Source organism: Lipotes vexillifer, unplaced genomic scaffold (assembly GCF_000442215.2).
Source record: "Lipotes vexillifer unplaced genomic scaffold, Lipotes_vexillifer_v1.1 scaffold418, whole genome shotgun sequence".
In the NCBI taxonomy this organism is placed as follows: Eukaryota; Metazoa; Chordata; class Mammalia; order Artiodactyla; family Lipotidae; genus Lipotes; species Lipotes vexillifer.
This window is the reverse complement of record NW_006798629.1, coordinates 2,491,359-2,509,767: the sequence shown is the minus strand read 5'-3', so window position 1 is coordinate 2,509,767 and position 18,409 is coordinate 2,491,359. Positions and strand designations below refer to the sequence as shown.

General features: G+C 39.2%; 1 pseudogene; it reads left to right on the top strand.

Annotated features, from left to right (window-relative positions):
- Positions 1-11,191: 11,191 nt before the first annotated feature.
- Positions 11,192-18,409, top strand: part of LOC103086156 (centromere protein U pseudogene) — a 14,585-nt pseudogene continuing 7,367 nt past the window's right edge.

Sequence of the window (18,409 nt, the reverse complement as noted above, 5' to 3'; positions counted from 1 at the left end):
TCTTCAGTGATCACTTCGTTATTAAGTATTGTATTGTTTAGCCTCCACGTGTTTGTATATTTTACAGATCTTATCCTGTAATTGATATCTAGTCCCATATCGTTGTGGTCAGAAAAGGTACTTGATACAATTTCAATTGTCTTAAATTTACCAAGGCTTGATTTGTGACCCAAGATATGACCTATCCTGGAGAATATTCCATGAGCACTTGAGAAGAATGTGTATTCTGTTGTTTTTGGATGGAATGTCCTATAAATATCAATTAAGTCCATCTTCTTCAATGTATCAATTAAAGCTTGTGTTTCCTTATTTATTTTCATTTTGGATGATCTGTCCATTGGTTAAAGTGGGGTGTTAAAGTCCCCTACTATGAATGTGTTACTGTCTATTTCCCCTTTTATGGCTGTTAGTATTTCCCTTATGTATTGAGGTGCTCCTATGTTGGGTGCATAAATATTCACAATTGTTATATCTTCTTCTTGTATCGTTTCCTTGATCATTATGTAGTGTCCTTGTCTCTTCTAATAGTCTTTATTTTAAAGTCTAATTTTTCTGATATGAGAATTGCTACTCTAGCTTTCTTTTGGTTTCCATTTGCATGGAATATCTTTTTCCATCCCCTCACTTTCAGTCTGTATGTGTCTCTAGGTCTGAAGTGGGTCTCTTATAGACAGAAGATATATGGGTCTTATTTTTGTATCCATTCAGCCAGTCTGTGTCTTCTGATGGGAGCATTTAATCCATTTACATTTAAGGTAATTACTGATATGTATGTTCCTATTTCCATTTTCTTAATTGTTTTGGGTTTGTTATTGTAGGTCTTTTATTTCTCTTGTGTTTCTTACCTAGAGAAGGTCCTTTAGCATTTGTTGTAAAGCTGGGTTGATGGTGCTGAAACTCTCTCAGCTTTTGCTTGTCTGTAAAGGTTTTAATATCTCCATCAAATCTGAATGAGATCCTTGCTGGGTAGAGTAATCTTGGTTGTAGGCTTTTCTCCTTCATCACTTTAAATATGTCCTGCCAGTCTCTTCTGGCTTGCAGAGTTTCTGCTGAAAGATCAGCTGTTAACCTTATGGGGATTCCCTTGTGTGTTATTTGTTGTTTTTCCCTTGCTGCTTTTAATATGTTTTCTTTGTATTTCATTTTTGACAGTTTGATTAATATGTGTCTTGGCGTGTTTCTCCTTGGATTTATCCTGTATGGGACTCTCTGTGCTTCCTGGACTTGATTAACTATTTCCTTTCCCATATTCGGGAAGTTTTCAACTATAATCTCTTCAAATATTTTCTCAGTCCCTTTCTTTTTCTCTTCCTCTTCCGGAATCCCTAAAATTAGAATGTTGGTGTGTTTAATGTTTTCCCAGAGGTCTCTGAGACTGTCCTCAATTCTCTTCATTCTCTTTTCTTTATTCTGCTCTGCAGTAGTTATTTCCACTATTTTGTCTTCCAGGTCTCTTATCCGTTCTTCTGCCTCAGTTATTCTGCTCTTGATCCCATCTAGAGTATTTTTAATTTCATTTATTGTGTTGTTCATCGTTGCTTGTTTCATCTTTAGTTCTTCTAGGTCCTTGTTAAATGTTTCTTGCATTTTCTCTATTCTATTTCCATGATTTTGGCTCATCTTTACTATCATTATTCTGAATTCTTTTTCAGGTAGACTGCCTATTTCCTCTTCATTTGTTAGGTCTGGTGGGTTTTTATCTTGCTCCTTTGTCTGCTGTGTGTTTTTCTTTCTTTTCATTTTTCTTATCTTACTGTGTTTGGGGTCTCCTTTTTGCAGGCTGCAGGTTCGTAGTTCCCATTGTTTTTGGTGTCTGTCCCCAATGGCTAAAGTTGGTTCAGTGGGTTGTGTAGGCTTCCTGGTGGAGGGGACTAGTGCCTGTGTTCTGGTGGATGAGGCTGGATCTTGTCTTTCTGGTGGGCAGGTCCACATCTGGTAGTGTGTTTTGGGGTGTCTGTGGACTTATTAAGATTTTAGGCAGACTCTCTGCTAATGGATGTGGCTGTGTTCCTGTCTTGCTAGTTGTTTGGCATAGTGTGTCCAGCACTGGAGCTTGCTGGTCATTGAGTGAACCTGGGTGCTGGTGTTGAGATAGAGATCTCTGGGCGATTTTCGCCATTTGATCTTATGTGGAGCTGGGAGGTCTCTTTTGGACCAGTGTCTTGAATTTGGCTCTCCCACCTGAGAGGCACAGCACTAACTCCTGGCTGCAGCACCAAAAGCCTTTCATCCACACGGCTCAGAATAAAAGGGAGAAAAAGAAGAAAGAAAAAGAAAGAAAGAGAGAGAGAGAGAGAGAGAGAGGGGGAGAAGGAGGGAGGGAGGGAGGGAGGGGGAGGAAGGGGAAAGAAAGAAAGAAGAAAGGAAGGAAGGGAGGAAAGGAGGGAGGGAGGGAGGGAAGGACGGAAAGAAGGAGGGATGGAAGGAAGAAAGAAAAGAAGGAAAGAAAGGAAAGAGAATAAAGTAAGATAAAATAAAATAAAGTTATTAAAATAAAAAGTAATTATTAAGAAAAAAACATTTTTTAAAGAAAAAACAAACAAAAAGACGGATGGATAGAACCCTAGGACAAATGGTGACAGCAAAGCTATACAGACGAAATCTCACACAGAAGCATACACATGCACACTCACAAAAAGAGGAAAAGGGGAAATAATAGTAAATCTTGCTCTCAAAGTCCACCTCCTCTATTTGGGATGATTCATTGTCTATTCATGTATTTCACAGATGCAGGGTACATCAAGTTGATTGTGGAGCTTTAATCCGCTGCTTCTGAGGCTGCTGGGAGAGATTTCCCTTTCTCTTCTTTGTTCGCACAGCTCCCGGGGCTCAGTTTTCGATTTGGCCCTGCCTCTGCGTGTAGGTCGCCGGAGGTCATCTGTTCTTCACTCAGACAGGACGAGGTTAAAGTAGCAGCTGCTTCGGGGGCTCTGGCTCACTCAGGCCGGGCGGGAGGGAGGGGTGTTTATGCGGGGAAGCCTGCGTCGGCAGAGGCCGGCGTGACGTTGCACCAGGCTGAGGTGCGCCGTGCGTTCTCCCGGAAGAGTTGGCCCTGGATCCCGGGACCCTGGCAGTGGCGGGCTGCACAGGCTCCCGGAAGGGAGGTGTGGATAGTGACCTGTGCTCGCACACAGGCTTCTTGGTGGTGGCAGCAGCAGCCTTAGCGTCTCATGCCCGTCTCTGGGGTCCGCGCTGATAGCCGCGGCTCGCACCCGTCTCTGGAACTCCTTTAAGCAGCACTCTTAATCCCCTCTCCTCGCGCGTGCACCCGGAAGCAAAGAAGGAAGAAAATGTCTCCTGCCTCTTCGGCAGGTCCAGACTTTTCCCCGGACTCCCTCCCGGCTAGTCGTGGTGCACTAACCCCCTGCAGGCTGTGTTCACGCCGCCAACCCCAGTCCTCTCCCTGCGCTCCGACCGAAGCCCGAAGCCCGAGCCTCAGCTCCCAGCCCCGCCCACCCCGGCGGGTGAGCAGACAAGCCTCTCGGGCTGGTGAGTACCGATCAGCACCAGTCCTCTGTGCAGGAATCTCTCCGCTTTGCCCTCCGCACCCCTGTTGCTGTTCTCTTCTCCATATCTCCGAAGCTTTCCGCCTCCACCACCCGCAGTCTCCGCCCGCGAAGGGGCTTCCTAGTGTGTGGAATCTTTTCCTCCTTCACAGCTCCCTCCCACTGGTGCAGGTCCCGTCCCTATTCTTTTGTCTCTGTTTATTCTTTTTCCTTTTGCCCTACCCAGTACGTGGGGAGCTTCTTGCCTTTTGGGAGGTCTTAGGTCTTCTGCCAGCGTTCAGTGGGTGTTCTGTAGGAGTTGTTCCACGTGTAGATGTATTTTTGGTGTATCTGTGGGGAGGAAGGTGATCTCCGCGTCTTACTCTTCCGCCATCTTCCTGATTCCCCTCACTAATTTCTATACTAAATATTCTGTCATGTATTTCTATTTTCAGCCTATAGATCTCTTGTGGATAGAATGTTCTGATAGTTTATTACTTTCTATAAGGAGCACTATTTCCATATAATGGCTGTAAATTTGCTTCTTCAAGTGTCAATGGAGTTACTCTGTTTTTTAACACATGATGATATATTGCATAATTTTGTTTACATGAGCCAAACTGTAATTTCCTCAACTGAGTCCAGACATAAGAAAAACAGTCTATCTTCTGTGAAAGAAGATCAGAAAATCTCAACCCACCAGACCAAAATTGTAGCATAAATCAGTCACCCACCTCCAGCCATGTTGGAAACAGAGCCTGAGAGAAATTAGCTCTTATTCTATCCATGGGTGAACATCCAATATGCACCACTACACATACAGAAAATCCAGTCACAGAAACCAAGGTGAAAACTGATACAAAAATGGAGTTCTTGAAAAAAGGAAAATGAAACTTCCCTATGGAAAAGCCTCCACTACTAAAAACATATGCAAGCCCCCCCCACACACAAAACCACATATATACATACATAGAAGATAACTTCCTTTAAAGGTAAACTCGTAGAAATGATAAAACACAGAAGATATTCATGTAACTGTAAAATTCATGTGCCAAAAAATACATGAGAGACTTCACCTTCTTGATAGGAAGGAGTAGCTTGTGGAAGAGCAATTCTTCCTCCAAGAACAACTAGAAAAAATTGCATACAATACCAAAAAATATCTATTTGAAGGCTCAGAGAGCTGCAAGGCAATTAGGACTTGAGAAGCCAAGAAAGGTTAAGCCAAGTAAAGCCACTTTTATCTTCAAAGCATTTGCAAATTCTTGGCGTCATATAAGATTCTGGGAAGAGAACTACAAACGTGGAGCTCCTGACAAAGTTAGAAAGATTAGAACTTGGGCCGCCTCCTAAGGCAGCTAATAATTGAGTGCTCAAGTTCATAAAGAGAAAAGAAATGGAGAGAAGTGTGACACGTTGTGGTATTCCACCCAAGGCTTGTGTTGGATGCATACCCTGAATGGAGCAAAAATCTAAGAGGTTAAACAAAAAGATGCTGAAAGGAAGGAAGAATTTTGAACAGTCTCAAGTGCCAAGGAGGCAAAAATAGGAATTCAAGACCACAAAGTATAAGGCTCTAGTAAATATTTCAGCTGGGACTTCAAAATGGCTACATGCCAGGGACAGGGATAAACCAAATATCATACGATATCACTTATATGTGGAATCTTAAAAAAATGATACAAATGAACTTATTTACAAAACAGAAATAGACTCACAGACATAGAGAACAGACTATGGTTACCAAAGGGGAAAGTGGGGAGAGGGATAAATTAGGAGCTTGAGACTAACAGATACACACTACTATATATAAAATAAACAAGGTCCTACCGTATAGCACAGGTAACCATAGTGGAAAAGAATATTTTATATATATATATATATATATATATGAACTGAATTACTTTGCTGTACATCAGAAACTAACTCAACATTGCAAATCAGCTGTACTTAAATTTTTTTAAAAAGACATGGATGAAAGAAACTGAAGACAACACAGATGGAAAGATACACTGTGTTCTTGGACTGGAAAAATTAATGTTAAAATGACCATACTGCCCAAGACAATCTACAGATTCAGTGCAATCCTTATCAAAATACTAATGGCATTTTTCACAGAACTAGAACGAAAAAATTTTTAATTTGTATGGAAACACCAAAAAACTCAAATAGTGAAAACAATCTTGAGAAAGAACAACAGAGCTGGAGGAATAACACTCCCTGATTTCAGACTATAATACAAAGCTACAGTAATCAAAACAGTATGATACTGACACAAAAACAGACACATAAATCAATGGAACAGGATGGAGAGCCCAGAAATACACCTACACATTTATGGCCAATTAACCTACAACAAAAGAGATGAGAATATATAATGGAGAAAAGACAGTCTCTTCAATAATTGGTGCTGGGAAAACTGGACAGCTACATGTAAAAGAATGAACATGGAATATTTTCTCAGACCATATACAAAAATAAACTCAAAATGGATTAAAGAACCTAATGTAAGACTGGAAACCATAAAACTCCTAGAGGAAAACATAGGCAGAACACATTAACATAAATCTAGCAAGTTTTTCTTTTTTTTGATCTGTCTCCTAAGGCAAAGGAAACAAAAGCAAAAATAAACAAATGAGACCTAATTAAACTTAAAAACTTTTGCACAGCAAAGGAAACCACTGACAGTACAAAAAGACAACCTACTGAATGGAAGAACATATTTGCAAATGATAGGACTGATAAGGTGCTATATCCAAATCTATAAACAGCTCATACAACTCAATATCAAAAAAAAACCTGACTAAAAAATGGGCAGAAGACCTGCACAGACTTTTTTCCAAAGAGGAAATGCAGATGGCCAGCAGGGACATGAAAAGATGCTCAACATTGCTAATCATCAGGGAACTGCAAATCAAGTCCACAGTGAGATATCATCTCACACCTGTCAGAATAACTATCAATAAAAAGACCACAAATAACAAATATTGGTGAGGATGTGGCAAAAAGGAATCCTCAAACACTGTTGGTGGAAACTGGTGCAACCACTGTGGGAAATAATATGGAGGTTCCTCAAAAAACTAAAAATAGAACTACCGTGTGATCCAGCAATTCCACTCCTGGGTATATATCTGAAGAAAATGAAAACACTAATTTGAAAAGATACATGCACCTCAATGTTCCTAGCATCATTATTTACAATTGCCAAGATATGGAAGCAACCTAAGTGTCCATCAACAGATGAAAGGATAAAGATGATGTGGTATATATATACTATGTAATACTACTCAGCCACAAAAAAAGAGCAAAATTTTGCCATTTGCAACAACATAGATGGACCAAAGGGTATTATTAGGCTTAGTGAAATAAGTCAAAGAAAGACAAATACTGTATGATATCACTTATATGTGGAATCTAAAAAATGAAACAAGCAAATGAATATACAGAAGAGAAGCAGACTCACAGATATAGAGAACAAGCTAGTGGTTACCAGTAAGGAGAGTGATGGGGCAGGGGCACGAAAGGAGTAGGTGATTAAGAGGTACAAAATACTATGTATAAAATACATAAGCTATAAGGATATATTGTACAGCACAGGAAATATAGCCATATTTTATAATAATTTGAATGGAGTATAATCTATAAAAGTACTGGAGCACTATATACTTTAAACTAAAATAATATTATAAATCAACTATATTTCAATTTATAAAAAGTGAGAAAAGAGAGCAGTGCATTCAGGGAGGTATTGGAAGGGCAGGAATAGAAACACAGATGTAGAGAACAGACTTGTGCACACAGAGGGGGAAAGGGAGGGTGGGATGAATTGAGAGAGTAACATTGACATATACACACTACCATGTGTAAAATAGATAGCTAGTGGGAAGCTGCTATGTAGCGCAGGGAGATCAGCTCAGTGCTTTGTGATGACCTAGAGGGGTGGGATGGGGAGGGAGGGAGGGAGGCTTATGAGGGAGAGGATATAGGTATACATGTAGCTGATTCACTTTGTTGTACAGCAGAAACTAACACAACAATGTAAAGCAATTATAATCCAATAAAGATATTAAAATTAATAAATAAAAATTTAAAAAAGAGAAAGGTGAAGTGGAGGGGAACCGAAGCAACCCTGCTGACAGGCAGCACCAAGGCTCCCAGTGTTATGAGTGAAGCCACCTTGGACATTAGAGCCTTCCCAGCCCCGGTCAAGCACAGCTGCCTGAGTGAGCTCAGCCAGCAGTGTGCAGAGCAGAGATAAGCTGTCTCTGCTGAGTCCTGCCAGGATTTCTTGACCCACAGAATTTTACACAATAAATGGTGTTGTTTTAAGGCACTAGGTTTTGGGGCAGCTTGTGATGCAGCCATCTAATAAGCCATGTCTTTCCCCTACCTCCTCATCTCTATTACTGAACTGCATTCCACATCTCATCTGTCTGGGTGTTTTTAGGAAGCCAGGAAACGATGCCCAGGTAGAAAATCCTCCCTGGAGCCAAAATGGGCCAGCAGGCTTGCTTCCTGCCCACATTTCCCAAGCTAGTCTTGTCCCATTTCCACTTTGCTTTGCCTCAGATAAACTTTTAGGAACTTTCCCCATTTCTGATTTATTCTGCAACACCTCTGTCTCGTAATAGCAAGGCCACTACCATATTCAGCTTGGATCTTCCCTCAGAGACCCTAAAATCACAATTTACATATGGTTATTTTTGAGCATGAGAAAGATCTGGAAATGTGCATATGTATATCTGTATGCACATACTTATTTTTATTTGTATGCCCTAGGTCTCAACCAAGTCAAAATTACATTTAATTCTATATATATTTGAATAATACAACCTAGATGTCTACCTCTTTATATGTCTCCCAGTGCCAACTAATAATGTACCAATTTCTGACAAAAAGCCCCTTTTAATTCTCTATAAAATATTCTTTAACCCAATTTGATTTATTCAGTAGTCACAATATGAATATGAATTGACCTGGAGAGATTATTCAGTGTTTTTAAGAGATCTAAACTGTTTCCAATAGCAACCAGAGAATCAGCTTGACATTTCAGACTATGAAAACCTTAGAGTTCATCCATATGATGAGCCCAGCAGAGAACTGGGTGGTTTATGCATTTTAATCATTGATAATTTGGGTGGTTGCTGATGAGAAGACTTTAATGTGAGGAACTTGGAGAGTGTCCCACGGAGAGTTGCCAAGGTAATTAAAACAGCCTTGTAAACCAGTTTTAAGAATATGCCAGGCTGCCCAAGTGACCATCAGCCTGTCTGACCCTCCCCTCCCCTCCCCTGGCCACCCCCATCTATTCATCAGACATTCTCAGACTTAATTGAAATTGACAACACAGTGATGACCAAAATGTGCCATGGTTTATACAGCACATACTACTTCATAATCTCATAGGGAATGTGATACGAAATGATGAGATGGGTCGTTTACACCCTGCCGACGTTCTGAAAGTGTGTTACATAGCCTACGTTAAAAAAATGCAATGATAATTAACACAAGGTAATAGCCAGGCTTGGGCGTTTTTAAATGTATATAGGAGAAGGTAAAGAAGTAGAAATTAAATCCCCAAAAATGCTAAATGAAGAAACCTAGGATATGTGGATATAAATGTAGCCTTGACAATATAGCATGGAAGAGAGATGGTGGGAGGGGACGGAGAAAGCACACTCATAGTGGGATGAAGGAGTTGGAGGAAGAGATAGTGGAAGCAGAGTGCTGACATATACTGGCTTCCAGTCTCCATATAGTGAGCTGCTCTAGAGCTTTCACGTGTCTCATGTAATCTTCATGGGATTTGATGAGAACATTGAGACTCAGAGCTGGAGTCTCACCCAAAGTCTCACAACCAGAAAGTGATGGAATATTATGCCTAACTAGCCTAAAGCTGTATGACTCCAAAGCCAATACTCCTTCTGCCCCAAAATTCTCAGTCAACAAGGAATTTATTTAAGGGCACTAAACAATAGAATAAATAGTCTTATGCAAAGCAGTTAATTCATGCATGCAAGGGTGGGTCTATTTTCAGAAGTCAAGTATGTTGTAGTGGTGAGGCATTTGTACACAGTGGTTAAGGGCACAAGATCCAGAATAGGCAAAAAAAAAAAATTTGAATCTTAGTTGCATCACTTCCTAGCTGTGTGATCTTTGGCAATTTACTACACCTCTTGGACCTTCACTTTCCCCATCAGAAAAGTGAGAACAGTTATGCCTAGTTGATTGGATGTTGAAAGGATGACACAACACAATACAGAATGCTTAATAAAGAGCTCTGAACACAGAACTTAATACATGTAAGCTATAATAATCTATTTTATTCTTATTCCTATATAGATGATTATTAAAATGATTTTTAGTAATTTTAATGATTTTTTTTGTTAAAGCAGCTTTATTGAGGGGTAATTTACATACCACAAAATTCCCTCATTTTATACCTACAACTCAATACTTTTTATTAAATTACAGAATTATACAGCCATCACCACAATCTAATATGAAACATTTCCACCATTCCAAAAAGAAATCTCATGCCATTTGTGTTCATCTCCATTCCCACCACCAACCCCAGGGAACCACAAATCTTTTTCTCCCTACCCTTATTCTAGCTTGGAACAAAGGTCAACACTATTGGGCTTCCCTGGTGGTGCAGTGGTTGAGAGTCCGCCTGCCAATGCAGGGGACACGGGTTCGTGCCCCGGTCCGGGAAGATCCCACATGCCGTGGAGCGGCTGGGCCCGTGAGCCATGGCCACTGAGCCTGTGCGTCCGGAGCCTGTTGCTCCGCAACGGGAGAGGCCACAACAGTGAGAGGCCCACGTACTGCCAAAAAAAAAAAAAAAGGTCAACACTATTAAGAAAAATATTAATTAAATATTAATATTTTAAAATACAAGACATAAAATAATTTACAAAGAAAATCAGTTATATATTACTCTAAATGATCACTCAAAGTAGAAGGTGTAATACTGATGTTAAACCAAACCGACAATAGTGATTAAACCTTGCCAACGAAAGCTCATTATTCAGACAACATTTAGTAATAGGTCATAATGCAAATTCTCCTTTGAAAAAGATAAATATATATGTATACATGTGTTATTCTTCTAAATTTGTGTAACTCTTTACATTTTATAAGTAAAAAAAAGTTTTTGTTTAAAAAGAAAATCAGTTATAAACACAATTGTCAAATCATTTTAAAAATATGATATGGTGAAATATGTGCTTTATTACTAATGAATTAAATAACAAGATCTAGTGTTGATTCCAATAACGACTATAATTTTAAAGTAATGATGAGTATTAGTGATAATTTGAGTATCTGCAACAAGTATGATATGAAAGAAAGATGATTTCTTTTTTTTACTAGTCTAAATGGAATAGTTTTTATTGAGTGAAAGATTCTTTAAATTCTATGATGCTTTACAATTTTCAAAAGTTTCACACACATAATTTAATATAATCCCATAATAACCCTTTTTATTTCCACTACCCTTATCTTGCCCCTTCCCTCCTCCTTCTCCCCACTGATAGCCACTAGTTCATTCTCTATAAGATGGCCATGATTTTACTGAAGTATTTACAGGTAAAATAACATACTCTCTGGTATTTGCTTCAAAATACTTCAGCTTAAAAAGGGGACTGGAGAGAGTGGTGGGCTGGGATGGCCCCGCCGGGGTGATTGCGGCGCTCTGGTACGAGATGTTCAAAGAACACTGTAGGAAGAACACACTCCACGAAAGATACCCTCCTCTACACAGCACTCGATATATGCTGATGAGGAAGTATTCAAACACTGCGGATCATCTATCCCCTCAACTCCTCAAGGAAAAGAAGCGCAAAGAAGTTTGGACACTTCTGAAATTGAAGCAAGTGAAAACGAGTCTGTAAAAATTAGTGCAAAAAAGCCAGGAAGAAAACTCAAGCCCCTTAGTGATGAATCCGAAAGCACTGAAGAAAGTGATATAAGAAGAAAAGTTAAACCAGCAGACAACATAATATACAACAACATGAAGCTGTTTCAGCTACAGCAACTTCAGAACTTTCAGAGAAACCAGCTGAATCAGTCACGCCAAAAAAGATAGGACCCCTTAGTGCTGAGCTCTCTGTTGAAAAAGAGACCCTGGCAACAGGAAGTCAACTGAAAACTCAGAAAAAGATGTTTCGTTGGCAAAAGGAAGAAACCAAGAAGTGAAGTCACAGATTTGGATACTTCCGACTGTGTACCTATTTGGTGTTTAAAAGAAAACCGGTGGCATCATGGAGTTAGATGTTGTTTTGTCTGCATTTGAGAGCATCCCCTTAGAGTATAAACAAAAAATAGATTCAGAATTTGTAAGGAAGCCATCAACAAACTTCATTCTAATTTGAAAGAAGAACTCATTGTACTGCTTAAAGAAATCCAGATGTTGAAAACTCTGAAAAGGAAGAACGCTAAGATGATCTCAGATATCGAAAAGAAAAGGCAACTTTTGTTTTGTCTTTTTGTATTTGTTTTTTTCTAATTTCTAACTTGCCTTTTATTTTTCTTTCTTTCTATTTGGCTGCATTGGGTCTTCGTTGCTATGCACAGGCTTCAGTAGTTGTGGCTCGTGGGCTCTAGAGCACAGGCTCAGTAGTTGTGGCACACGGGCTTAGTTGCTCTACAGCATGTGGGATCTTCTCAGACCAGGGCTTGAACCCATGTCACCTACACTGGCAGGCAGATTCTTAACCACTGCACCACCAGGGAAGCCTGGGAACCCATTTTTAAAAGGTAGAATTTAAGACATCCAGTTCCCTTTAGCATTTTCTCGCAAGCACGAGTAGTGATACGACCAACATTTCTAGGATCTATGTAATGAGCTGCAGCCAATAGAATAGTCTTGTTTCTGTTCCATCCAAATTCTGCAGTTTACTCAGTTATTGCCTGTGGCTCCTTGCATAAATAGATCTGGGGATATTTGTCTCCAGTTAAATTATTTTATGAAACTTGAAATTACCTTCAGTATTAGTGTTATCTTTCTTTGAGAAATCAACTGCCAAATAACAAAGAAAATTTTAGCTAAACCTCATCTTACTTACAGATTTCAGCCAGAAAAGGGTTTTCCACATTTAGTACCAACCCTACCCACCTGTTCTCTATCCCTTTTGTAGATAGAACCCATAAAAGGTAAAATCCAAGTACTCTATGAAGAAATAATGTATTCTAAAGAGAAATAGACTCACAGATATAGAAAACAAACTTATGGTTACCAAAGGGGAAAAGGGTAGGGAGAGGGATAAATTAGTAGGAGTTTGGGATTAACAGATACAAACTACTATATGAAAAATAAATAAATAACAAACACCTACTTAAAGCACAGGGAACTATATTCAATATCTAGTAATAACCTATAATGGAAAAGAGTCTGAAATTTATATGTATATATGTGTATAACTGAGTCATTTTGCTGTATACTTGAAACTATCACAACATTGTAAATCAACTAACTATATTTCAATTAAAAAAAAAGAAAGAATGTATTCTTCCATGAAAATTCTACATCCATAAATTCTTTGGTCCTTCCCTTTCCGGGCGGAAGCCCGGAGATGTTTAGATCTTTTCCCTTTGTCTGCGGTTACCTTCATGGTTGCTTGTGATTGAAAGCTTTCCAAAACCCACTTGGGCCTCTGAGCAGCACTCCAGCAACTGCACGTTAACCTGAGTAACTAGAGACGACAGCTAACAGAACTCACACCTGTGTTTTCCCCACTGCCAGCCTTTCACACCTGCACTTTGTTACTAAAGCAATTTAAAGAACTGTATTCTGAAAAGAAAATTTTTTACATGTTATTTTTCCTTTCTAGATGTCTCACTTCAATTAGATAGGACATTGTTCTCCCCTTACCAGGCTGATTAACCCCTGGTGCTGCCCCATCTGTGTATGTGTGTGCTCCATTTTTCCATTTATCAGCCTTTGGTTGCACTTATCCACTGACCTGTCTATTGCTCCTTCTAGACGAAGAGTTTCTTCAAGACAAGGGTCATCTCTCACATGCTTCTAAATCACTAAGCATCTGACACAATGCCTGGTGCACAGGAAATATTCAAAAATTGGTGATGAACACATGGCCTATACTACATTCTGTCTAGTGGGTAAAACCACGTCTGACACCTAAGTATTTCCACGTCAGCTTTGCTATTCTTAACTTCAATAACTGCTATGTGCCTAAATATGGATATAAAGTACCTATTTATATTGCTCAGTTGGCCCTTTCCATCTGTCTTCTGTTCTAGGAAATTTCCTTTATTTGTCTGAGTATATCCTTCATTCCAGTTCTCATTCCAAGAGACTACCTTTTCTCCTAAAACTCCCATTAATTGAATGTAATTGAATGTTACACCTTCTAAATCTGTCCTCTCTCTTTCTCTCTCTCTCTCCTGACATCATATTCATACTTTCCATTTTTTATCTCTTTGTGCTGTGTTCTAAGAGAAATTTCTTCAGCTTGGGTTCTCAGTGGTATCCACTGGTTCATCTATTAAATTTTTTCCGATACTATATTTCTAACTTACATGCAGTGAAATGTGCAGATTTTAAGTATAGAGTTTGATGAATTTTAACAAATGTATATATCCACCTTTATATCCAAGAACTCAATTTATTACCCACAGATCCATGCTGAAAGAATGATGAGAAAACAAACTTCAGAAAAAAGAAAATAAATCTCAGAGGAATAGATAAATGCATGAACTATTAGAAAAATTTATTCTTAAGTCTAAATAATTGTTTGTTAAAATATTCAAAGTAACCTGAAACTAAAATTCCAGTTGAAGTCAAGATGGGGGATGGAGAGGGACTTCCCTGGTGGTCCAGTGGTTAAGACTCCACGCTTCCACTGCAGGGGGCATGGGTTCAGTCCCTGGTCGGAGAAATAATATCCCGCATTTCATGGGGCATAACCAAAATAAAATGTGCAAATAAAAATGTGTTTAAAAAAAAGATGGGGGGCATCCCTGGTGGCGCAGTGGTTGAGAGTCTGCCTGCTGACGCAGGGGACATGGGTTCATGCCCCAGTCTGGGAGGATCCCACATGCCATGGAGTGGCTGGGCCCATGAGCCATGGCCGCTGAGCCTGTGCGTCCGGAGCCTGTGCTCCGCAACAGGAGAGGCCACAACAGTGAGACGCCCACGTACTGGAAAAAAAAAAAAAAAGATGGGAGGTGGAGAAAGGAGAGGAAGCAGAAGACATAAAGCATGCTACATTTTTTGTATTGTTTAATGGAAAGCTACAGAGATACTACTTAACTGCAGACATTAGAACAATGCATTTAATATGGAGACACAAAAGACCCCAAATAGCCAAAGTAGTCTTGAGGGAAAAAAACAGAGCTGGAGGAATCAGACTCACTGCCTTCAGACTATACTACAAAGCTATACTAATCAAGACAATATGGTACTGGCACAAAAACAGAAATATAGATCAAGGGAACAAGATAGAAATCCCAGAGATAAACCCACACACCTATGGTCAACTAATCTATGACAAAGGAGGCAAGGATATACAATGGAGAAAAGGCAGTCTCTTCAGTAAGTGGTGCTCAGAAAACTGGACAGCTACATGTAAAAGAATGAAATTAGAACACTCCCTAACACCATATACAAAAATAAACTCAGGGGCTTCCCTGGTGGCGCAGTGGTTGAGAGTCCACCTGCCGATGCAGGGGACATGGGTTCGTGCCCCAGTCTGGGAAGATCTCACATGCGGCAGAGCGGCTGGGCCTGTGAGCCATGGCCGCTGAGCCTGCGCGTCCGGAGCCTGTTGCTCCACAACGGGAGAGGCCACAACAGTGAGAGGCCCGCGTACCGCAAAAATAAATAAATAAATAAACTCAAAATGGATTAGAGACCTAAGCGTAAGACTGGACACTATAAAACTGTTAGAGGAAAACATAGGAAGAACACTCTTTGACATAAATCACAGCAAGATCTTTTTTGATCCACCTCCTAGAGTAATGGAAATAAAACTAAAAATAAACAAATGGGACCTACTGAAACTTAAAAGCTTTTGCAAAGCAAAAGAAACTACAAGCAAGATGAAAAAACATCTCTCAGAATGGGAGAAAATATTTGCAAACGAATCAACAGACAAAGGATTAATCTGAAAAATATATAAACAGCTCATGCAGCTCAATATTAGAAAAACAAACAACCCAATCAAAAAATGGGCAGAAGACCTAAATAGATATTTCTCCAAAGAAGACATACAGATGGCCAAGAAGCACATGAAAAGCTGCTCAACATCACTAATTATTAGAGAAATGCAAATCAAAACTACAGTGAGGTATTACCTCACACCAGTTAGAATGGGCATCATCAGAAAATCTACAAACAACAAATGCTGGAGAGGATGTCTCTTCAGTTCTTCTGCCCATTTTTTAATTGGGTTGTTTGTTTTTTTGATTTCGAGTTGTACACCTGAAATGTATATAATATTGTGAATCAACTATATGTCAATAAAACAAACAAAACTCACTTCAGGGTCACCCCTCAAAAATTAGAATAAACTCCAAACCCTTTAACATTGTGTAAAGGCCTCGCATGGTCTCTTTCTTACCTTTCAGATCTAAGTGTTTCTTTCTCACTCTTGTTTGGCGCTTCAGCTATACTGGCCTCCTCTCTGGTTCTCAAACATGCCAGTCCTTCTGCTGCCTCCAGACATTTGCACATGCTATTTCCTCTGCCTAAAATATGCTTTCCCTAGATCTTTGCATCACAGGACCCTCCTCACCCTTTGGGTCTTAGCTCAAGTAGTACCTTCTCACAATGGCCTTACAAAACTGCTCTGATGTGGTGTCCACTTTTTCATTAATCTACTATGATTATTTTTAGATTTTAACATGCACACTTAAATGTATTGTTCTTTTTTTTGAATTTTATTTTATTTTTTTATACAGCAGGTTCTTATTACTTATCCATTTTATACATATTAGTGTATACATGTGAATCCCAATCTCCCAATTCATCACACCACCACCACCACCCCCCTGCCACTTTCCCCCCTTGGTGTCCATACATTTGTTCTCTACATCCATGTCTCAATTTCTGCCCTGCAAACCGGTTCATCTGTACCATTTTTCTAGGTTCCACATATATGTGTTAATATACGATAATTTTCTCTTTCTGACTTACGTCACTCTGTATGACAGTCTCTAGACTCATCCACGTCTCTACAAATCACCCAATTTCATTCCTTTTTATGGCTGAGTAATATTCCATTGTATATATGTATCACATCTTCTTTATCCATTTGTCTGTTGATGGGCATTTAGGTTGCTTCCATGACCTGGCTATTGTAAATAGTGCTGCAATGAACATTGGGGTGCATGTGTCTTTTTGAATTATGGTTTTCTCTGGGTATATGCCCAGTAGTGGGATTGCTGGGTCATATGGTAATTCTATTTTTAGTTTTTTAAGGAACGTCCATACTGTTTTCCATAGTGGCTGTATCAATTTACATTCCCACCAAGAGTGTAAGAGGGTTCCCTTTTCCTCCACTATGTACAACATAGTGATTCACAATTTTTAAAGGTTATAGTCCATTTAAAATTATTATAAAATATTGGCTGTATTCCCTGTGTTGTACAATATATCCTTGTAGCTTATTTACTTGATACATGGTAGTGTGTACCTGTTTATTCCCTCCCCTTATCTTGTCCCCCCCCTTCCCTCTCCCCACTGGTAACCACTAGTTTGTTCTCTATATCTGTGAGTCTGTTTCTTTCTTGCTGTATTCACTAGTTTGTTTCATTTTTTTAGATTCCACATATAAGTGATATAATAGAGTATTTGTCTTTCTCTTGCATTTCTCTGATGATTAGCATCTTTTCACATGCCTGTTAGCCATCTGCATGTCTTCTTTGGAAAAATGTCTATTCAGTTCTTCTGCCCATTTTTTAATTGGGTTGTTTGTTTTTTTGATTTCGAGTTATGTGAGCTGTTTATAGATTTGGGATATTAGACCCTTATCAGTCAAATCATTTGCAAATATTTTCTCCCATTCAGTAGGTTGTCTTTTCATATTGTTGATGTTTTCCTTTGCTGTGAAAAAGCTTTTAAGTTTAATTAGGTTCCATTTGTTTATTCTTGTTTTTGTTTCTTTTGCCTTTGAAAACAAAAAAATATTGCTACAGTATATGTCAAAGAGTGTTCTCCTTTGTTTCTTCTAGAAGTTGTATGGTTTCAGGTCTTACATTTAGGTCTTTAATCCATTTTGAGTTTATTTTTGTTTATACTATTAGAGAATGTTCTAAATTCATTCTTTTACATGTAGCTGTCCAGTTTTCCCAGCACCATTTATTGAGGAGACTGTCTTTTCTCCATTGTACATTCTTGCCTCCTTTGTCATAGATTAATTGACCATAAGTGAATGTGTTATAAAATCATTATGGAGAACAAGTTTCAAAGAAAGAAAAGTGGAATCCAAGAGGCTAAGTCAGAGGTGATGGAGATTGGATTGGGAAATGGCAATGGAGATAGAAGTGAATGGATCGGGGGAATATTTTAGAGGGAACACTGACAGCCCCTGGTGATGGGCTGGACATGAGGGTGAGGGAAAGGAGAAAGTTAAAGATGATTCCCAGGCTTCTGGGTTTTACAATCAGGTCAATTGTTTTTACAGTTGGGTAAATGGTTTCTATAATTGAGTGAGTGGATTTTATAATTGTGTGGCCCTTACTGAGTTGGGAAAGTAATTTGTCTGAGAAGAGAACAAGGAGTGAAGACCACAGGCCTCCTTTACATGCATCCAGATGCCCTTTTAGATGCCTGTGTGCAGGTGTCTGTCCACAAACCTGGGGTTCTTTTTTTTTTATTGAAGTATAGTTGATTTACAATGTTATGCTAGTTTCAGGTGTACAGCAAAGTGATTCAGTTATATATATATATATATATATAT